Source organism: Rhipicephalus sanguineus, chromosome 10 (assembly GCF_013339695.2).
Source record: "Rhipicephalus sanguineus isolate Rsan-2018 chromosome 10, BIME_Rsan_1.4, whole genome shotgun sequence".
Classification (NCBI taxonomy): domain Eukaryota; kingdom Metazoa; phylum Arthropoda; class Arachnida; order Ixodida; family Ixodidae; genus Rhipicephalus; species Rhipicephalus sanguineus.
In genome coordinates, this window is record NC_051185.1 from 115065274 (window position 1) to 115081937 (window position 16664).

Sequence of the window (16664 nt, forward strand, 5' to 3'; positions counted from 1 at the left end):
ATGCTAGAAATGAAAACAGGGAATGCAACTGGCAGCATCAACGAGTACAATGCCCATAGGCTATTATGAGGTGCGAAATGTTGCCACTGCTAGAATTTACATTATGTGTGCATGGTACAGCTGATTGTGTAATTTAGCACTTTCCAGCTACTTACGCAGTTGGAGAAGATGTCGATCATGTTTACTGTGGTATGGCACGGCCACCAAGTTCGTGCATTCTGCATACCAGGAAACCTGACACGAAGCAACGTATTGCTGTGATGGCAGCTAAGTGAGAACGAATGAGTTTGTCTTCTCTGTACATTTGTCCATATCATTACACAGGCTTGTTAAGTGCATTCAAGCGGCTTTAGCAATGCACTTGCAGCTACAGAGCCAGTAAAGGCAGCCAATTTCATCATCAGAGTTCACTCTGCAAATCCCACTTTCCATAAAGGGCATTGTTTTGTGATAGCTTAAGGTCAAAACTTGCTCAATTAAACACTTCTTGGTGTCTGACATTACATGAATTATGATAATTGTTATATCTCATGTGAAATTATGCCATTATTTTTTTTTCATATTCTTACTTTGCATACACACTTTACGACTGCACCCTCCCCAACCGAATCTTTACTAGTGCTACATTCTGTTATGGGTGAAAACAATTATTGAACTAAAAACCAGGCCAAGGAAAGCAGTATGATGCCCTGTAATGTAGGAGGATGCCGCTATTGCAGTGTTTAGTCTAGAGCTGAATTTAATGAGAAAGGGCAGCAATGTAGGTCATCTGTGGATATTTGCAGACCATAATTGTGTTGTGGTCATTTTGTTATCGCAGGAAGCATCTTCAAAAAGCAGTGCTACAAGGATGTGAGCAGCAGTTTCCCTTCAACGAACGGGTCAAATTCATGGAAGCCACGTGCCTGCTGCTTCTGGCCTACACAAACATGCAGCCACCATAGTAAAGTTCTTGCAAAGGTGTGAGACATCCCTATGCTGCATGGATTGAGCATGTTAATTGCCTGTTTTTTATAGCTTATAGTAATATGTCTACAAGTGTACTTCCTTCTAGTGTATATTTACATTCTCTTAAAGGGCCAGTCAGCAAGCTCCGACCTATTTTTTTTACACCTCCCAAAGAAGCTCGCTAATTTGTACAGAGGGCCGCAGGAATCACATTGTCCGAATGTCAGACACTCCACTTCTAAAAACAATAACCGCACCTCTTCTTCAGCGCTTGACCAGTCCTCTTTGCTAGCGAAGTGGTGTAATATGGCCTATGAGCAACATTAAGTAACGCGGACTGTTGAATAGTCCACTGCAATACGAAACGGCATTTTGGCTTTGTGATGATGCAGTATCTGTGGTTGTCACAAGAGTTGCGAATTGGTTTATCTCGCCAGTGCTTTTACTGTGCTTCCTCACCGCACCGCTCTGGCACAGTGGCACATCGAGGAAGCCCCTCTTCAGGATGGTCAGGCTGAGCGAGAAACTGAAACCAGCTGGAATGTTCGTTCTATCCCCTGTGGCTTCATTATTACACCACTTAATGAAAAAATTCATGTGACAACATGTTCACGTTGTACAACCGTGCAGTTGTCACACATTTTAGACTCCGGGGTTGTTTAGGGGCCCTTTAGCCTTAAATTATGAATGGTAAATTCACACGTCACGTGGTTTTCTTGCTTTATTTTTTGCAATGCTGATTTTTAAAATAGCATGTCAGCTTCTGTGAGTGGTAATTTATACATTTATCATACAAAACATCCTGCTATATTCAACAAGTGTTGTTATAGATTTTTCATGGCACCAGAGCCACCTGCTTTTTGCCGTGTGGCAGCTGCATGGAAGTTCATTGCTATGCTGCTTTGTTTAACTGATATCTTTTCAATCAATGCGTTTCACAGTCCAGGGTGTTTGGTGTATTTGCATCTTGATGTGTTTAATATCATACAAGTGATGGATTTTTTCTGTCTTCTAGTGTTTACTTTGCAGCTATTTAACTGTGGTTTTCAGGGGCATATCTAGACAGGAACATCAATTCTGCTAAGCTTTGGTTCGAAAAGAGACGCTGAACAGGAGTTCCTTAGGTGCATGCCCTGAGCACCAGCCCTTTGGATTACAGAAATATCTAAACTGCATAATGTCTGCAGCTCCTTGCTTAATTGCATGTCTTTCTTCAACCTACAGCTCTTTCCATAATCCTTAACATTAACCGACATTACCAAGTGAACATCCCCCGCTGCAATACAGTGGTTATAATGGTCAGCTGCTGACCTGAACTGTGCGGGTTCGATCCTTGATGGAGTGGTTGCACTTTCGGTGGAGGTGCAAATCCTAGAGGTTCCTGTGCTTTTAATTTCACGTTTACATACAGAACCCCATTGTTATTATTACATCAGCAAGTGGACAGAGTGGTAATTCTAGATTGTATACATATTTAGTATAACAGACAGCTGAGCTGGTTGGTAGGTATTCATGTTAAAAAGGCAGGGCATGCAAACATGGACACAAGAGAGAAACCAAGACACCACTAACGCCAACTGGAAAGGTGGACAGTGGCACAAAATAAAGTAGACACAGAAACTTATCTGTGCATGCCCAGGCAAGAGGCGATACCTATCAATCTGGCACGCGCGATAGTCTACGTGAGAGATAACTGCTCAAGCATTTGATTTCTTCTTTATGCTAGTTAATCGACGGTTGGCTTTCTTGTGCACTGCCATTATCGATATGCCAGGCCTCGACAATTGGACGCATTTCTTCATTCATGTGCTTGTACAAAACTGCATTCATCGAATTTTGGCGTGCATTTACGCTCTCAACAATGTAAAGGTAGATTAGGTGATGAGCCTCCAGTTAGTGATCTCAGCGTTTTAGGTGTCTTGACTCTCTTGTGTCCATGTTTGCATGCCCCATCTTTTTAACATGTATTCATATAGTGCGTAAGAGAAATAGGTTATCTAGTGAGTTATTTGGAAAGTAAGTTTAGGGTGAACACCAATATAGCAGTGTAAATTAAATTTAAGCGATGAATGCATCGGGCAGGATTAGGAAACAATATAATGGCGAAATATAGCCGTTTGCTCTTTGCTTATACTTGTCTCAGTTTCTTGTCTCGTATGCTTTGACAATGACCAGGTGTCGTGTTGGATGCTACCTATTGGTTATGAGCTATACATAGGCAAAGCAGCGGCTGTTTGGATGCTTTCTAAACAGCTACCTCATGGGGAGAGAAAAGTTCATTTGGGTTATGTGAGGCATGCTAAAAAAAAGTCGACTTGTTTCTGATGTTTTTGTTTTCCTGGCAGACATTCTACACGAACTTGCCCAAAGGCGGAAGGAAGGCACGCACAGATGGACGCACAGAAATCATGGGGCTGCCGTAGAAGCTGTGAATGAGCATTAACCTGTGAGTATGTGTCTTAAACATTTTGCTGAAGCCTTTTATTTTGGCTGAACATTCTTATCGATGCTTTGTATTCCCTGATTTGTAGTGCAATATTGTTACACCCTGTTGCTTTCACAACAGAGCTCTTTAGTCTGGTACAAGGCCCAAAATGTTCGACCTAGATGACCAAAATGCGGCAGCTAGTTGTTTCCACAATTAATGCATTAGTGTAAAAAACGCAATAGACGGAGCACAAGAAAAAGGAAGACACAAACAGTGCTGTGCTCGTGTGCTCAGTCTTCTGCACTGCTTTGTTTACGCTCTGTCATACCAACACACACAAGCATCCATTTTAGCTGATGTAGTAGTCCAGCTCATACACTTGGTAACGTTCTCCAACGGCAGGATTACCAGATATCTGGCTTGTGAAGTCAATCTAAAGTGCATGCCTGTTCGTGTAGACTTGTGTGCATCCACCATTGAGATGGAAATGCAGCTGTGTTTTAATATTTTAGCCAGTATAGCTCGTGAATGGAATTTGGAGCTGTGACAGCAACACTTTTATAGGGGGTGAGTTACTAAATTATTGTAGACTTGTGTGCATCCACCATTGTGATGGAAATTCAGCTGTGTTTTAATATGTTAGCCAGTATAGCTCGTGAATGGAATTTGGAGCTGTGACAGCAACACTTTTAGAGGGGGCGAGTTACTAAATTATTGTGTATTTCTCGATGTTTGCATGTTATAAAAACATAGCTGGTTAAAATTAGTCCAGATTTTACGCTATCTCTTAACACATGACCTTCCGTACTGTTCGAAGGCATTGAACCATATGAAATGCTTTGTGCTTTTGTGTGTGTGCCGAAGGTTAGGAGTCATTATACTAGAGATAGATAAAAATAGGTCAGAGGTTAAAGTAAATTTTTCGCAATCAACTTCTTGTGGGCAGTTATTCAGAGCAGGGTTTTGAAGTAATTTAGCAATACAAGCAGATTAGTGCTTCATTTTAGTGTCTGACAGTGCACACTGTTTTATTTTAGTACCTATTTGGGTCATTTCACGCCAGTGTGCCAGGTCGTTTTTTGACCATTTCCAATATTTTGTAAAACTGGTGCTGTTATATTTCAGTGTGGGAAGTAGTCATTCAAGCGTTATTTTCGGGGAAAGAATTGCATGATGCAGCAAAGACCTTTCAAACTTCGCATGCAGAAATGAAGCTGTGTCAGGCAAATTAACTGACACATGGTTATTGCGTCGAGCTGTTACTACAAAGCATTTGTTTCTTTAACATAGTCACCAATCTTTCATGACTATGATAGTCGAATTTATTTTGATTTCAATTTATGCTATTTGCAGTCGTGAGGAAACATTGCAAAATGCACCATTTTTAAGTATATTGTAAAAAAGACTGAATGTTTCATGTGAAATATATTCACAGTATGCGTTCAGTGCATATACCAAGGGTTGAAAATGCTGCTGGCAAAAAGAAGCAAAAATGTCTTCAAATTGGCACTTGGAAGAAGTAGTGTTTGAACCCATATTGCGGGCTCTCTTTCACTGTGTAGCAATCGCAGCTAAAATGTTGCCTACACATCATAGTGTGCTTTCCTCGTGCGATAATTGAGACAAAGTTTTTAAGGTGTAATATTATCTTCAAGCGAAAAATAATGTTTTCAAATGAAAAATAACAAGGCTGTGGGAAGTTTCTTGGAGCTTTGCCTTCACTGCACAGTACATCATTGTTCTTGCATGGTATTTCAGAGAGAAGTATTGCTTAAATCTGCAACATTTAGACTTGCACTATATGAGCACAGGGGCACCCGCGTGAATCCTGTGCCAATGTGCTGTGCAGCGAAGGTCAAGGAACGAGACTCTGTGCAGGCTAGGGATTATTCACTTCAGTAAATTTTTCCTTGCTTACAACCAAGCAGTATATATTTTTTTAAAATGGAATATAAATTGCCAGCAAAGTATACCACACAATAATGTCTTGGCGACATTTCTGTTTGGAATGCTACATAGCAAAAGCTAAGCTGCAATATGGGTCAAAAGCTATTTTTTCCGACTGTTACAGTTTGGGTGGAACGTTTCTGATTATTTTGTTTTTATAGTAGTTTTATGACAAAGTGGATATCTATTTACTTATTTATTTATTACTTGACAATACTGCTGACACCAGTAAGCAGTATTGCGAAGTGGGCTACAGTGATAAGTTACACATAAAATGATCTTGCTAAGCAAAAACAGGAGCATAACATATACAAAAGACAAGATAAACCAAGAACATCTATACAACCGTCTTAAGGAAAATGATAAGGGAACAGCACAAAATACAAAGGCAATGAACTTTGGAAATCAACCTTCGGTATTCCATACGAAAGAATTAGTCTTTCTCCTGATAAATGTTAACATTAGAACTTCAGCATTTTGCAGTGTTTCCTTATGACTGAAAAAATGTAACTTGAAATGCAAATTAGTAAACTATTTTAGCCATGAAACACTGCCACCTTCAGATTAAAGAAAGAAATATTCTGCATTAAAACGGGAACAAACAGCGCTGGACACGGGACGAAGAAAGAACAATAGACGAGGGGGCTGTCGCCTTCGTCTACCTTTTTTTTCCGTCCCGTGCCCAGCGCTGTTTGTTCCCATTGTAATCATGTACTAACCAGCCCAGTTAGGTGCTCTTCTGCAATATTTTGCTCTAATTGCTCAAAGCAATAACTTTGTATAAGTTATCTTGCATGACGCAGTTTCACATCTGTAGATGGATGGATGCTATGTGTGTTCCCTTTAAAGCGAAGCATTGACATGCAAGTGGCCAAGCTCAATTTTTGAATTGGCTTAATGCCTTTCCTACCTGAATTAAATTTCTTTCCTTAAAAAAAAACTTATAATAGGTAGCTTATTTTTCGGCATTGTACATAAAGACCCTGCAAGTTTGTTTTTGGCTGTACTCGCTGCTTTTCCACTACCAATCCTCCATCTGTCTTTTACTGATTTCTCTTGTGGATGTGTTCATCTTTATCAAGCTTTCTCTAAGCCTAGGGCTTCATGAGAGCTAGTTCCCAACACGTACATGGGTGGACATTTTTACATTTATTTAAAAGGTGGTCCGTCATTTCCATATCTCTCTCACAATCAGTGCATGTGACGCCTACTTACTGGATTTCACTTTATGACTGCATATTCTAAGACAAGATTAACTCGCTTCAGACATTGCACTAGCTTATCATATGCTTCCCTCCTTACTTCGTCCTTATTCTTGCGATAGTTACTCAGAGCTTTTTATTTTTAGTATTTGCTACCCATTAAATCATCTCCACCTCTCTGACATTGAACCTAACGCTTATCGTGCATAAAGTTTAATGCATGCTCTCAGCATCACGAAATTTCGTCCTGGAAATTAGCACTTGACTACAGGTATGATCTTTTTAGCAGCATGATCTTTTTCAACAGCAAAGGAGTTCGTTAAAAAACCACCTTTTATACTTAAAATGGGGATGACTAATTCCATACCTCGTTTATTAAAGTTAACCTCTATCAATTTCCTTACGCTTGTTCTTTGTGTTGTGCTTGCCTCATGGTTTGCAGTCTTTATGGATCTGGTATATTTAAAGAGTTGAATAGCCGGTCACCTGCTTATGACACTGCAGCTTAAGTATTGCACCCACTATCATTGCCATAGTAGCATTTGGTACAGTAGAGGTTTGTAATGAATGTAACGAGATGTGCAGCTCATGAAATAATTGTTGAACAACGAATGTTGTTGGAGCTAGTGATTCAACAAGAGGACTCCTCTTTAGAGGGGCAACGAATTGCATCAAGGTTGCTGCAACAACTTAGACACATCAATTTGTTGAAACATTGGCTCCAACAACACGCTTTATTCAATGGTTTGACATTCATTCAAGCCGCCATCTTCAGCTCAACTTTTGTCGCGTTAAGATGTACAGGATATACAACTGTCATGTTGTTTTCTGATAGAATTGAAGAGCTATTGACAGCAAGCCTTGCTTCTCAATTTAATTCTCATCCTTTACGTTTACGCTTTAATCTTTGTCATCTTCAGCCTTCTTATACGGTATGTGCACTGCAGCAGTAGCCCTTCACAGTGGTCTACAATTTGTCTCATCTTGTGCGAGCCGATTTCATTTTATACATGCGCAATTCTTCATTTCTTCACCCACATAACTCTCGGCCTTCTCGGCAGCATTAAGTACAAAAATTGTAACTGTTAAGACTTTTGCTTCAACATCATGACAGTAATTGAATAGAATTGGTAATGCACGTAAATAAATACTCTTGCAGTTAGAACGTAGTGTGTTTAACCCTGAGTTCTTGTGTACTATAGCAATAAGTATTCGTGAAATCATGATGCTTGTTCTTCATATAATTAGAACGAGTCCAGAAATATCTGCAAAATACCGTTTCTGCTTTTTTGATTTCTGAAACAGTGATGCTAAGGGAGGCCATGTGCACATGCACCATGGCAATGTTTAAATGTGTATAAATTCTGAACATTGCTGTTGCTCTAGGTGTTTTCTTTCACTTCCTTTTCAGACGCACAGAAAGGAGCGAAGTGGAGCTGTCCATGGGCCGTGCGCACAGTTTCATAAGCAGGCTTGCAACACTTTTGACAAATATGTTCCTGAATACATCTGCCAAAGTGGCATTTAAAGAAGCATGTAGTAGTGTACTTCACTGTTTATTTGGCATGAAGCAGCAGGTATGCTTCCGTCATGAGCAAGTTCACACAGTACAGTGCATCTACACATGGCATGCTACCCCCACATCTACCAGCTCGGGATGTGTAGCTTGATTGTAAAATGTTTACTTTGACTTAACACAACAATTATTAACAAAATGACATGAAAGTTTTGCCACCTATGCAGGCGACATTCTCAGTATACGCTGCCAAATATAAGCGGAGTTTGACCGGTCCATTAGTCGCACATTTCCTTGTAAACATCTCGTAGAGGGCTGCTGTTGTTGTTGCAAGCCAATGCGCCGTGATGAATGAACCATGATTCCAAGATTTTTCTTTTCCTCCGACCTTTGTACACAAGGTAGCATCGTCGAATTGATTAGGTCAAAGTTATGCCTTGTCATTCAGCAGCGTTCAACAAGCTCCGTCTTAGAACATGTTGCATGGGTAGTTTTCGCAACATCCTCTTTGTGTTCTTTAACCTTTGATTACCTTCTTCAACCCATTTCGCCTATGCAAGTTGTGTCGCAATCCCCACATTGTACTTCGTAGATGATCCCGCTCTAATCTTCGGCGGTGTTTGTGTATACCTTGTCCTTAGGACATGTGTTCACAAAGCCCAAACACCGCACACCTGCGGATGATTAGAGCAGGGTATTCTACAGAGTACGTTGTGGGGTTCACGACACCACTTACATCGGCGAATTGGGCAGGAAAATGCCAAAGACGTTCAAAGAACACAAAGTGGGAATGTTGCTAAAGCCACCCATGGAGCGCAATTTAAGACAGCTTGTTGAATACTGCAAGACGACAGGTTATAGCTTCGACTTTAACAATGCGACGATGCTGGCTCAGGAACGAAGGTGGAGGAAAACTATTGGAATTATGGTTCATGCGTCATGAAGCATCTGCTTGAAACAACAACCACAGACCCATACCGAACGTGTACGTGGACGTATGTGGCTAGTGGACTGGTCGACCTCCGCTCACTTGTTGCCACCGTATACCGAGACTGCCACCTGCATAGGTGGCAAAGTTTCTATGGGATTTTATGGTGCAGTTGTGGCACAAAACCGTTATTTGGATTAAGGCAAATGTGCCATATTATATTGGACAGTACGGGCAGACGATTCTTTAGTATCTTAACGTAGGAGGCACGTAAGAAGACCTTCTTTGAAGGAAATTGTTTTATTCTGGTCACGGAACAGTGTTCTCATTCAAACAAAGTGACGGAGTGCTTTGTTTTATCTGTGGTAACGAAAGCACTTCGTAAGAAGACTCCTTTTTAGAGAAATCGTTTAATTCGGATCGCGGAAAAGTGCTCGGCACCGCTATACCTTCAGCTTTGTCCGTGTTTAGGGGCCAGATTTTTTGCAGTGTATCACACCTCGTTCTCTAACTACGCTTTCACCGTTAACTACTACAGCTACCACAAGAGTTTGTTTAATCCTTTAACATGGACGTTAGTCGTCGGGATGGAGATGTACCACTAATCATCAAATTGGGTACATCCACATTAAAAAGTGCTATAGCTGCCAGACATCAATATACATTGTGCAAACTCTCTTATATCAATGTACAGTAAACATTGTTACTTCTGTAAGGGCACGTTTTACTTTCGTGTTATTCCGATTCCTATGACAAAGGGATCAACCATGTTTTTTTTTCGTTACGCGCGCCCGTTGAGGGTAAACTGTCGGCGGAGTGACTTGATGCTGTCGTCAGGTTGCGGCGGCTCGCGCCTGTTTTAGCCCTCGTTTATGACAAAAAGAAGTGCTCTATTACGAATATTGCGCTTCCCGACACTGTAGATTACATGATACTTCACAGTAGTGTCTTTTCACGCGTTCGAGTTGCACAGCGGCACACAACAGCTTCGCGGCATCACACTGCTAAAAAAACCGTCTGCCACAGACGCGCGCACCAAGAAACCGTACTCAGGCGCAGGAAACATGAGGCAAGCTGCCAACACACACGGGGTCACACACAAGAAAGACACGAGAAAGCACACCAAAAAGCACACGGACACGTATACATCCTGAGGCGACCACACTGTAACACGAACCGGCGTCTGCTTTGTGTACGTGAGTAGTGGCGCCCTCACCAAAACAGCGGCCGCAACTGTCAACTCAGCCGAGCCGGGCTCACCCATTGACGGCGACGTGACGCAGCATGCCGCTCCGTTTTTAAAGACGATAGTCTTTCTTGGGGAACTTAAACACAGAAATTTTGGTCTGTCTATCTGTCTGTCTGTCTTTCTGTTTGTCTGTCACCCGATTCAGCCACGTGGCTAAAGTTGAACCACTCGCTTACCGCCCACCCATCTTGAACTGGTACGGTTGGTCATACTTGTGAACGTTATCGATCAAAAAGTAAATATTACGCATATCTGAGGCGCAACATCACTATGTAAGTATTAGGCGGTGTGTTCCTTTAATATAAAATACACGGATACATAATTCTAAAGACCCTTGTTCCTTAATCGGCGGCTGCGGCTGCGCTGAAAATGTTTTAGGTAGCGGTCGTGCAAATGATATTGTAAATCATTCGCCTTTAATTACACGCAACCGTCTTTTCTACGGCTACGTTCGTGTGCTTTGATTTAGGTGCCGTTAAAAGAACACCAGGTGCGTGGTTGTTGCAGCGCTCATATACGAAGACCTTCGCTTTCTGGTTCTACGTCTTCGTCTTTGAACACTGCATCAACCGTGGAAATATCGCAACCAGCCGAGCTTTCTATTCTACAACCCCAGGAGTCAAAACTCACCTGGAGTACACTACAAGGATGGACCTCATAAACCTGTCGTTCTTTGGCCCGTTACGCACCAGCGATCATCTAACGCGAAAATTGACCGGTGTCCCGCGTCGGCGGCTTCAACGCGAGTAATGCAAAAAATATGGCTGATCCCTCTGTCATAGGATTGGGTATAACACTAAAGTGAAACGTGTCGTCACAGAAGTAGCTGATTGTTTATAGTGCATTGGTATATGGAGAGCTCGTATAGGCGGTCACAGAATAATTCGGAACGCCGAGCACGTAGCCGCTCGCTGGTGGAGCGCACCGGCGGATAAATGCACGCACGGTGTGCGCATTTGCGACCTCTTTAGCGAGCTAGTTTCGCTGCCTAGTGCATCTAGATTGCCGTTGTCTTGCACCAAAAGGGTAGCGCTAGGTGCTCTTTAGCATTATGACAAGGTGGGCTGGACGGACCGGGCCCTCTATCATACTGCGCACCGCAATCTATAAATATAAAGGCTTCTCGATTCCTCGCGGCGTGTTTTCGCCATTATCTGCATCTATTTTGAGATACTACTTGTGGTTGAAGCGGCAAGGCCACAAGGTCATCCCGGCCTCCTTTTCAGCCGTGTTCGTCTGTAACGTGAAGTATTAGTTCCTGCTTAGTTATCTTGCGATCCGTGGTGCTACTAGCTTAGTAATAAGAGTTCAATTTGGACTATTACAAGACCCCTCCCTTACAGGTGTGTCGGCGATCGCGGTAATAAAACAGTTCACGAAATCAAATAACGCGGCTTGTTCGTCAAGTCCAATATCATGCAGACGACCTGACTGCATGAGTATTAAAAAGGGTAATTTTTCGGGATTAACGTCCCAAAACCACGAAATGATTATGAGATGCTGTAGTGAAGGGCTACCGAAATTTCGACCACCTGGGCTCATTGACGTGCCCCTAAATCTAATCACACGGTCCTCGGGTATTTTCGCCTCCATCGAAAATATACTATCTAAAGCTCTACGCGACACCAGAAAATTTTATTTGCGCATCACATTAGGATGTTTGCGTATATTTGTGCACTAATCAGTTACGGAATCTGGCTGTTTGGTAACGAGTATTCTTACATTTTGATCACATAAATTTATTTGTTGGAGCAGACAGCTATTTTCTTTTGCTCGTAGGTAGTTTACAGCGCTAAGAAAGAGAGGCTGTGTGAGCGGAATGTAAAATATATAGAAGTAAATATCAGGAAGAACATTGGGTTTATTTTCACATAGAAAACAAAACAATTCAAAGAAGCGATTGCTATTCTCAGCTTTAATATCGCGCGACTGCGCCGTCCACGCGAACTGCAGCTTGTAGCCGGCGTGACAAAGACTCGAAGAGCGCTTCAACGAAGTCCTTCTTCTCACCAAGGCGCTTCCACTCTCGAGTTATGCGAGTCAGAGCTCGTCAGCACTGGCACCTCTCAGATTCATGTGGGACAAACTTTCCTTCATTGTGCCCCACACGTTCCCTATCGAATTGAAGTCTGCACCTTTCGGAGGCCAGTCAAGGACGCAGAGAGCACGCTCTTGAAGCAGATTTTGCACAGCTCTGGTGGTGTGCACCGGGCTCAAGTATTGCTGGAAGAAGTAGCATCCATCTTTAAATGGCCCGACCAGAGCGTAGGGAACCAGGTGGTAGTCCAGAATTTCACAGTAGGCGTCAGCTGTGAACGATGGGGGCTGCCGGACTAGCGGACCGAAGCCCTCTTTGCTGATTGCTCGCCACACGTTGACAGCACAGTGGTCGCTACTGTAGGTCTCCGAAACATACCCGGGTTCGTACCTACACGATGCGAAAAAATAAATATTGGTCTTTCTAGATGAAACCCTTTTGCGCGCCCAAAGATTCTTGTGGCAAATATCAAAAAGAAAAAAAAAGAGAAAATACCTGCAGTTTTATGGCTTCCATACGCAGCGCTCTTGATCCCACTGCGACGTAAATGTCGATTCATCTGAGAATATGACTTGCGTCCATTCTTCTGTAGTCCAGTGATCATAAGCCCTGGCAAACTGGAGGCGTTGGGCTTTTTGTCAATCTGTCAGGTGTGGCTTTTGCGCCGCGAAAAATCCACGAAGACCAGCTTATCGCATGCGCCTTCTGATTGTCTCCTTGCTGGCTTGCAGGTTCAGTGCAGTTTTAATCTCGCCGGCGCATTGAAAAGGATAGGCGACTGCTGCAGCGACACTGGGAAGGTCGCATTCTTCCGACGTGTATCTGTGTCTTCCGGATCGTGGTGCATCTGTTAGTCGGCCGTCTTCATCCCTGTATGCCTGGATAATGCGGTTGACCGTGCTTAAAGGGACACTAAAGAGCAAAACGATTTTTCTCGCATTAGTAAAGTAGTCTTCGACGATACCAAAAAGACAACGCTTGCCGCGAGAAGACGTTTAATAAGCGAGAAAACGCGCAAAAAGGAAATACAGGTGGCGACGCCACCTTGGAATTTCCCGCACCATTTGCCGTGACTCACATATTTTTGACGGCGCCAGGTTAGGCATGCGTAGTTCCTAGTAGGTTAAATCGAAGTACATTGTCCTCTGAGGGGGGGCAGAGACTTGACATAACGATTTTGTGGAAATTTCGTCGAGCCAGTGGCGCTAAAATACGTTAAATGATCTTTGAAGTCTTTCACGTCACGAATTACAAAGTTCGGCGCGAAATTTAAAAATGAAATTTTGAATTTGGTTTTCTCCTCTAATAATAAACCTATGGTGGTGAAATAAACTACACAAGAGTTCTCCGACCGCACTTTATCAATCTAAATCAATTCATTGTTTCTCTTTATTGTTCCTTCCCTGTGAGGTGGCATATCTCGCGCTGTGATTTCTCTTGTAACCAGAGCTCAATTATTCTTCGCACATCGACCAGTACTCTTTTCCGCATGCTGCCTCGATAGGAAAAAGATGAACTTCGTGTCACTGGCATGGTTCGAATATATTCGTATCTCTATCAATCTGGCCACCTATAGTTCACGGTTGCATCAGATGAAACCACCGTCCTTTGCGAGCGCTCGTCACAGTCGCCTACCGGAAATAATCTGATCAAATAATAAATATAAAGCAAAGTAGCAAAATAAAAGCGTCATCCAAGCACACGAACACGCACGCGCGACGGCTCCTGCTCCAACGCGCGTGCACGCGCACACGCAGCTTGTCACTGACACCACCCACCCAGCGCCCTTTATCAAAACGCTAAGGGACACATAGGGCACCGTTTTGCAGCAACACAACGCGAATCTAGGTGCAATACGGAGCAACGTTTGCTTGCTAGGGAGACCGCGCACGCGCACACCATAGTACTACTCTTCTGCGTGCGTACTCCGTCGGCGCGCTGCTGCGTGTCCGGCGTTCCGAATTATTCTTAGAGCGCCTGTACAATATCTACTGTTGTTTAGCAGATATCCAACGCTTTATGTGGACGAACTGACGTTGACGCCTAGTGGCACATCTCCGTAGCGGCCACTAACGCCCATGATCATGATTTACCCTTCGCGGTAGCTGAAGTTCTTAACATATACGTGGACACCGCATGCTGTCACGTGGTCGTGACGCCCACGAAGACAGTAGTCTGCTCGTTCAAGATGAAACACTTTATTTGCCGAACGTGTGGCAGGGAAATGAAAACCAAACTAGAGCAATACACGCTGTACAGTGATAGCGGCGAACAGGGCGTCGGCCGTCGATAAAACTGCTCATGGCTGGGACGCGCCGTCTTTTATACACCACGCATCGAACTTTCCAGTCTTATGACTGGTGATCACGCAAGCTCTGGAATAATCTTGACCATTCGCGTGATGTGCGCAATCTTAGCAAAATGATCTACTACAATCTCAAACTTTCCCACACATTCTGGCGCGGCTTGGGCAAGGCAGCAGTAACACGTGCAAGGGGCGTAAACAGAAATATAGGAGCGCGTGTGGCATTGCCCCCCTCTGAAAAGGCATCGTTCCGATGCCTAAACAGAAGATGGAAGTGGATACAGAAATGAAGTGCAATAATAAATCAAGAAGTACAGTTCCTAGGTTCGCTAACGCGAGTAATATGGCTTGAGGCGCACGACAAGGACAACTTCAGGTCGCACACGGCGCCGCTGAGAGTTCGTAATGCCGTCAGGGACAACCTCGTATTCGAGTGCGCCGAGGCGTCGAAGTACCCTGTACCTACGTTCCGAAGTATCGTCGAAAAGCTTCTCACCGAGTCTCCGTCGGCGCATCGGTGTCCATACCCATACACGGTCACCGGGTTGGTATTCTATGTGGCGTCGTCGACGGTTGTAGCGGAAGCTGTCAGTCGTCTGCTGGTTCTTGATCCGTAGGCGGGCGAGCTGTCCTGCTTCTTCGGCGCGCTGCAGGTAGCTGGTCACGTTGATGTATTCCTCGTCGGTCACGTTTGCTAACATGGCGTCGTGCTTCTTTGCCGGGCTCCGTCCTTACACCAACTTGTATGGCGTCATCTGCATCGTTTCTTGTACGGCCGTGTTGTACGCGAATGTCACGTACGGAAGGATGGCGCCCCACGTCTTGTGTTCGACGTCGACGTACATGACCAGCATACCGGCGATAGTCTTGTTTAGACGCTCGGTCAGGCCGTTGGTCTGTGGGTGGTACGCGGTGGTCCGTCGGTAGCTTGTGTGGCTGTATTCCAAGATCGCCTTAGTTAGGTCAGCAGTAAAGGCCGTACTTCTATCGGTGATAAGTACCTCTGGGGCGCCATGACGAAAGACGATGTTCTCCATGACAAACTTTGCTACCTCGGCGGCGCTGCCATTGGATAGGGCCCTTGTTTCTGCATAGCGCGTGAGGTAGTCAGTTGCTACGACGATCCATTTATTTCCGTAAGTCGACGTTGAGAACGGCCCAGCAGGTCCATCGCGATTTTCTGGAATGGTCGGCGAGGAGGTTCGATTGGCTGAAGAAAGCCTGCTAGTCTTGTCGGCGGTGTGTTGCGTCGCTGACAGTCTCGGCATGTCCTTACGTAGCGAGCGACCTCGGCGGCAAGGCGTGGCCAATTGTACCTTTCCTGTATTCTTGCGAGCGTGCGGGAAACACCGAGGTGTCAGGCCATCGGATCATCGTGTAAGGCCTGCAGGACTTCTGGTCATAATGCTGAGGGCACCACTAGAAGGTAGTTAGCTCGAAGTGGCGAAAATTTCTTCAGAAGAACGCCATCTCGCAAGAGATACGACGCCATTCCTCGCTTGAATACCTTGGGAACAACAGCGGTCCTGCCCTCGAGGTATTCCACAAGGCCCCTGAGTTCTGGGTCCGCTCCCTGACGTTCGGCACAGTCGTGGGCACTTAGGGTTCCCAAGAAACAGTCATCCTCCATGTTTTCCTGCGGCGGTGGGTCGACGGGGGAGCGAGACAAGCAGTCAGCGTCGGAGTGTTTTCTTTCCGACTTGTAAACGACGGTCATCTCAAATTCTTTAAGTCTTAGGCTTCACCGTGCGAGGCGACCTGAAGTGTCTTTCAAGTTAGCTAGCCAACACAAGGGGTGGTGGTCGCTCACAACTTTGAAGGGTCTACCGTAGATGCACCGGCGAAACACGGATTCAGCCCAGATGATGGCAAGGCGCTCCTTTTCTGTTGTGGAATAGTTGGCTTCCGCCTTGGACAGCGACCGGCCAGCACAGCTGATAACCCTTTTCAGTCCGGCAGTCCTCTGCACAAGGACGGAGCCGAGTCCTACCGTGCTTGCGTCGGTGTGGATTTCCGTATCAGCCTATTCGTCGAAATGCGCGAGTATTGGAGGCGCCTACAGGCGTCGTTTCAGTTCTTGAAATGTCTCAACTTGCGCCGTTC

At 44.4% G+C, this 16664-nt stretch overlaps 1 long non-coding RNA gene across 1 annotated transcript; it reads left to right on the forward strand.

The window, feature by feature from the left end:
* Nucleotides 1–330: 330 nt before the first annotated feature.
* Nucleotides 331–8162, forward strand: LOC125760018 (uncharacterized). Its single transcript, XR_007417681.1, has 3 exons — nt 331–960; nt 3294–3394; nt 7937–8162. It is a non-coding gene; the product is annotated as an uncharacterized LOC125760018 (long non-coding RNA).
* The last annotated feature ends 8502 nt before the right edge of the window (nt 8163–16664 follow it).